The 6,549-nt window shown below is 71.9% G+C and overlaps 1 protein-coding gene across 4 annotated transcripts in view; it reads left to right on the forward strand.

Moving 5' to 3' along the window:
- LOC147115098 (ras-related protein Ral-A) overlaps positions 1–6,549 on the forward strand; it is a 520,495-nt gene that overhangs the window by 223,637 nt on the left and 290,309 nt on the right. The window lies entirely within an intron of this gene.

The raw sequence follows: 6,549 nt of genomic DNA on the forward strand, positions 1-6,549 counted from the left end.
GTTCGTTTGATTTCTGAGTGGACAACTATCACCAGAACATATACAGATTTAAAGAAATGACTGATAAGCACAGTCCAATGTCAGTAGAAGACGACACCAATAAATCAGGGCGCTCATTCTTCAGCAGAGGACTACACCGAGCTCATTCTACCAACTAGAAACAGTGCACAGAACTAGCTGTCAATATTCAGAATCCTGGCAAGGGTCGGGGGAGGACTGCAGAGATACTAACCCTCAACACTTCATTTCAAGGCAGGAGACAGATTTGTGGATTTTGGGAGCAAAGGCTAAGATATATGGAGCAGGTGAGTAATATAGACAAGGGAAGATGCGGTAAAATGTACCTGTGCATGTCTGTATGCACAGATATTTTGCTATGGTATTATATACAGGAAACTCTTCTTTATCCGGCACCGACGGGACCGGCGTGGTGCCGGTTCATCAAACATTCCGGATAACCAAGAGCTATAGTTAAAAGATACGGAGAGCTGAGAGCTCCGTATAAGCAACAAACCCTGTTGCTTAACAACAGCTGCAGCCACACCCGATTGCACAGCAACAGATCGAAGGCGGCAAGTAATATGAAGTAAAACTTACCTGAACCTACTCCTGAATTTTGCCGGTTATTTAGGTGCCGGTAAATCGAGAGTTTCCTGTACTTCCCTTTATATAAATAATTCAACTACAAATAGGGGAAAAACACTTTAAAAAGGGATCACACTTCAATATAATTTGGGCAGGAGATTGAAGTTGAAGCAAAAAAAAACCTTTGAAAAGGAAGAATATCTGGATCAGCAGGGGGGGGGGGGGGGAAAGAGAAAAAGGGGAGGGGAAAGAAAGAGGGGCGGTTGGGGGGAAAAGGGGCGGTTTGGTGGCAAAGTTGGGGGGAAAGACGTGGGCAGCACGAGAGTAGGTGTGGTACCAGGAGAGACGGCCGTCCACCCAGCTCACTCTGCCCTCAGCGACCGGCCCCTATCCAGACACCCCCGACCCCCAATCCCCATTACCCCCCTTTCAACCCTTGATCCCTCTCACCACGCCTCCCGTTTCTCACCTTCCTGGTTCCTCCTCACCATCCACCCACCCCGGCCCCTCTCCTCTATCCTCCCTCCCCCCGGGCCCCCTCTCCTCTATACCCACCCCCCCTCGGCCCCTCTCCTCTATAACCCCCCTCGGCCCCTCTCCTCCATAACCCCCTCGACCCCTCTCCTCTTCCCCCCCCGCCACCTCGACCCCTCTCCTCTTCCCCCCGCCACCGCTGGCCCCCTCTCCTCTTCCCCCCCTCCTCTTCCCCCCTCCCCCACCGCGGCACCTCTCCTCTTCCCTCCCCCACCGCGGCCCCTCTCCTCTTCCCTCCCGCCACCGCGGCCCCTCTCCTCTTAGCCCCGCCACCCGCGGCCCCTCTCCTCTCTTCACCCCCCCCCCCGCGGCCCCTCTCCTCACCACCACCCCACCTCTCCTCTTCCCCCCCCCCCCCCCCCAACCCCGCGGCCCCTTCTCCTCTTCACCACACCCCCAGCGACCCCTCTCCTCTTCACATCCCCCCCCCCCACCCCAGCGGCCCCTCTCCTCTCCACACCCCCCCCCCCCTGCGGCCCCTCTCCTCTTCCCCCCCCCCCCCACCCGCGGCTCCTCTCCTCTCCGCACCCCCCCCTCTCCTCTTCCCCCCCCCCGCGGCCCCCACTCCTCTTCACACCCCAGCGGCCCCTCTCCTCTCCACCCCCCAGCGGCCCTCTCCTCTCCACCCCCCCGCAGCCCCTCTCCTCTCGACACCGCCCCCCCCCGCGGCCCCTCTCCTCTTCACCCCCTCTCTTCACACACCTCCCCGCGGCCCCTCTCCTCTTCACCCCCTCCCCACACACCTCCCGCGGCCCCTCTCCTCTTCACCCCCCTCCCCGCGGCCCCTCTCCTCTTCACCCCCCCCCCCCCGCGGCCCCTCTCCTCTTCACCCCCCCCCCGCGGCCCCTCTCCTCTTCACCCCCCCCCCCGCGGCCCCTCTCCTCTTTACCCCCCACCCCACCGCGGCCCCTCTCCTCTTTACCCCCCCCACCGCGGCCCCTCTCTTCACCCACCCCCGCCCCCCCGCGGCCCCTCTCTTCACCCACCCCCCCCCGCGGCCCCTCTCCTCTTCACCCCCCTCCCCACACACCTCCCCGCGGCCCCTCTCCTCTTCACCCCCCCTCCCCCGCGGCCCCTCTCCTCTTCACCCCCCCCCCCGCGGCCCCTCTCCTCTTCACCCCCCCCCCCCCGCGGCCCCTCTCCTCTTCACCCCCCCCCCGCGGCCCCTCTCCTCTTTACCCCCCACCCCACCGCGGCCCCTCTCCTCTTTACCCCCCCCCACCGCAGCCCCTCTCCTCTTCACCGACCCCCACCCCCCGCGGCCCCTCTCTTCACCCACCCCGCCCCCCCCCGCGGCCCCTCTCTTCACCCACCCCCCCCGCGGCCCCTCTCCTCTTCATCGCCCCCCCCGCTGCCCCTCTCCTCTTCATTCCCCCCCCCCCCCGCGGCCCCTCTCCTCCCCCTCTCCTCCCCCCCCCCACCTCCCCCTCTCCTCTTCCCCCCTCCTCTTCCCCCCCCACGTCCCCCTCTCCTCTTCCCCCCCCACCTGCCCCTCTTCTCTTCCCCCCCCCACCTCCCCCTCTCCTCTTCCCCCCTCCCCCCGCTCCTCTTCCCCCCCCCACCTCCCCCTCTCCCCCCCACCTCCCCCTCTCCTCTTCCCCCCCCTCCCCCTCTCCTCTTCCCCCCCCCTCTCCTCTTCCCCCCCCCTCCCCCTCTCCTCTTCCCCCCTCCCCCTCTCCTCTTCCCCCTCCCCCTCTCCTCTTCCCCCCCCACCTCCCCCTCTCCTCTCCCCCCCACCTCCCCCTCTACTCTCCCCCCCCACCTCCCCCTCTCCTCTCCCCCCCCACCTCCCCCCTCTCCTCTCCCCCCCCACCTCCCCCTCTCCTCTCCCCCCCCACCTCCCCCTCTCCTCACCCCCCCCCACCTCCCCCTCTCCTCTCCCCCCCCCACCTCCCACTCTCCTCTCCCCCCACCTCCCCCTCTACTCTCCCCCCCCCACCTGCCCCTCTCCTCTTCCCCCCCTCACCTCCCCCTCTCCTCTTCCCCCCCCCACCTCCCCCTCTCCTCTTCCCCCCCCCTCACCTCCCCTCTCCTCTTCCCCCCCCACCTCCCCCTCTCCTCTTCCCCCCACCTCCCCCCTCCTCTTTCCCCCCCCACCTCCCCCTCTCCTCTTCCCCCCGCCACCTCCCCCTCCTCTTCCCCCCCCACCTCCCCCTCTCCTCTTCCCCCCCCACCTCCCCCTCTCCTCTTCCCCCCCCACCTCCCCCTCTCCTCTTCCCCCCCACCTCCCCTCTCCTCTTCCCCCCCACCTCCCCCTCTCCCCCCCCACCTCCCCCCTCCTCTTGCCCCCCACCTCCCCCTCTCCTCTTCACCCCCCCGCCTCCCCCTCTCCTCTTCCCCCCCACCTCCCCCTCTCCTCTTCCCCCCCCACGTCCCCCCTCTCCTCTTCCCCCCCCACGTCCCCCTCTCCTCTTTCCCCCCCCCACCTCCCCCCCTCCTCTTCCCCCCCCCCACCTGCCCCCCTCCTCTTTCCCCCCCCCACCTCCCCCCCTCCTCTTTCCCCCCCCCACCTCCCCCCCTCCTCTTTCCCCCCCACCTCCCCCCCTCCTCTTCCCCCCCCCCCACCTCCCCCCCTCCTCTTTCCCCCCCCACCTCCCCCTCTCCTCTTCCCCCCCCCACCTCCCCCTCTCCTCTTCCCCCCCCACCTCCCCCTCTCCTCTTCCCCCGCCACCTCCCCCTCCTCTTCCCCCCCCACCTCCCCCTCTCCTCTTCCCCCCCCACCTCCCCCTCTCCCCCCCACCTCCCCCCTCCTCTTGCCCCCCCACCTCCCCCCTCTCCTCTTCACCCCCCCGCCTCCCCCTCTCCTCTTCCCTCCCCCACCTCCCCCTCTCCTCTTCCCCCCCCAGCCTCCCCCTCACCTCTCCTCTTCCCCACCCCCTCACCTCTCCTCTTCCCCCCACCCCCTCACCTCTCCTCTTCCCCACCCCCCCCCACTCCTTTCCCCCGCCCCCCCCACCTCCCCTCTTCCCCCCACCCCCCCACCTCCCCCTCTCCTCTTCCCCACCCCCTCACCTCTCCTCTTCCCCACCCCCTCACCTCTCCTCTTCCCCACCCCCACTCCTTTCCCCCGCCCCCCCCACCTCCCCCTCTTCCCAACCCCCCCACCTCCCCCCTCTCCTTTCCCCCACCCCCCACCTCCCCCTCTCCTTTCCCCCGCCCCCCCACCCTCCCCCTCTCCTTTCCCCCGACCCCCAGACTCCTCTCCCCCGCACCCCCCCCCCCCACCTCCCCAGACTCCTCTCCCCCGCCCCCCCACCTCCCCCGGACCCCTCTCCTCCCCACCCCCCCAGGACCGCTCTCCTCTCCCCACCCCCCCCCCCACCGGACCCCTCTCCTCTCCCCCCACACCCCCGACCCCTCGCCTCTCTCTCTCCACCCCACCCCCCCGACCCCCTCTCCTCTCCACCCCGCCCCCCCGGACCCCTCTCCTCTCCACCCCTCCCCCTCCCCCGAACCCCTCTCCACCCCCCCTCCCCTCCACCGGTCCTCCTCCTCTCCCCCCCCCCTTCCCCCGGACCCCTCTCCTCCCCCGGACCCCTCTCCCCACCGCCCCCCCTTCCCCCGGACCCCTCTCCTCCCCCGGACCCCTCTCCCCCCCCCCACCTTCCCCCGGACCCCTCTCCCCCCCCCCTTCCCCCGGACCCCTCTCCCCCCCCCCCCCCTTCCCCGGACCCCTCTCCTCCTCCCCCCCCCCCCCCTTCCCCCCGGACCCCTCTCCTCCTCCCCCCCCCCCCCCTTCCCCCGACCCCTCTCCTCCTCCCCCCCCCCCCTTCCCCCGGACCCCTCTCCTCCTCCCCCCCCCCCCCTTCCCCCGGACCCCTCTCCTCCTCCCCCCCCCCCCCTTCCCCGGACCCCTCTCCTCCTCCCCCCCCCCCTTCCCCCGGACCCCTCTCCTCCTCCCCCCCCCCCCCTTCCCCCGGACCCCTCTCCTCCTCCCCCCCCCCCCCCCTTCCCCCGGACCCCTCTCCTCCTCCCCCCCCCCCTTCCCCCGGACCCCTCTCCTCCTCCCCCCCCCTTCCCCCGGACCCCTCTCCTCCTCCCTCCCCCCCCCCCCTTCCCCCGGACCCCTCTCCTCCTCCCCCCTTCCCCGGACCCCTCTCCTCCTCCCCCCCCCCTTCCCCCGGACCCCTCTCCTCCTCCCCCCCCCCCTTCCCCCCGGACCCCTCTCCTCCTCCCCCCCCCTCCCCGCCCTCTCCCCTCCCCCGGACCCCTCTCCTCCTCCCCCCCCCCCCTTCCCCGGACCCCCTCTCCTCCTCCCCCCCCCCCCCTTCCCCCGGACCCCCTCTCCTCCCTCCCCCCCCCCCCTTCCCCCCCGGACCCCTCTCCTCCTCCCCCCCCCCTCGCCCTCTCTCTCCCCCGGACCCCTCTCCTCCTCCCCCCCCCCCCTTCCCCCGGACCCCTCTCCTCCTCCCCCCCCCCCCTTCCCCCGGACCCCTCTCCTCCTCCCCCCCCCCCTTCCCCCGGACCCCTCTCCTCCTCCCCCCCCCCCTTCCCCCGGACCCCTCTCCTCCTCCCCCCCCCCCCCTTCCCCCGGACCCCTCTCCTCCTCCCCCCCCCCCCTTCCCCCGGACCCCTCTCCTCCTCCCCCCCCCCCCTTCCCCCGGACCCCTCTCCTCCTCCCCCCCCCCCCCTTCCCCCGGACCCCTCTCCTCCTCCCCCCCCCCCTTCCCCCGGACCCCTCTCCTCCCTCCGCCCCTCCTCCCCCCTTCCCCCGGACCCCTCTCCTCCTCCCCCCCCCCCCTTCCCCCGGACCCCTCTCCTCCTCCCCCCCCCCCCCTTCCCCCGGACCCCTCTCCTCCTCCCCCCCCCCCTTCCCCCGGACCCCTCTCCTCCTCCCCCCCCCCCCTTCCCCCCGGACCCCCTCTCCTCCTCCCCCCCCCCCCTTCCCCCGGACCCCTCTCCTCCTCCCCCCCCCCCCCTTCCCCCCGGACCCCTCTCCTCCTCCCCCCCCCCCCTTCCCCGGACCCCTCTCCTCCTCCCCCCCCCCCCCTTCCCCCGGACCCCTCTCCTCCTCCCCCCCCCCCCCCTTCCCCCGGACCCCTCTCCTCCTCCCCCCCCCCCCTTCCCCCGGACCCCTCTCCTCCTCCCCCCCCCCCTTCCCCCGGACCCCTCTCCTCCTCCCCCCCCCCTTCCCCCGGACCCCTCTCCTCCCCTCCCGGCCCTCGACCCCCCCCCGCCCTCTCACCCCCCCTCGGACCCCTCTCCTCCACCCCCCCCCCTTCCCCCGGACCCCTCTCCTCCACCCCCCCCCCCTTCCCCCGGACCCCTCTCCTCCACCCCCCCCCCCTTCCCCCCGGACCCCTCTCCTCCACCCCCCCCCCCTTCCCCCGGACCCCTCTCCTCCACCCCCCCCCCCCCTCCCCGGACCCCTCTCCTCCACCCCCCCCCCTTCCCCCGGACCCCTCTCCTCCACCCCCCCCCCCCCTTCCC

The sequence above is a fragment of the Somniosus microcephalus genome, chromosome 7 (genome assembly GCF_052327205.1).
Source record: "Somniosus microcephalus isolate GS21.2 chromosome 7, FLI_Smic_1.0, whole genome shotgun sequence".
NCBI lineage: Eukaryota > Metazoa > Chordata > Chondrichthyes > Squaliformes > Somniosidae > Somniosus > Somniosus microcephalus.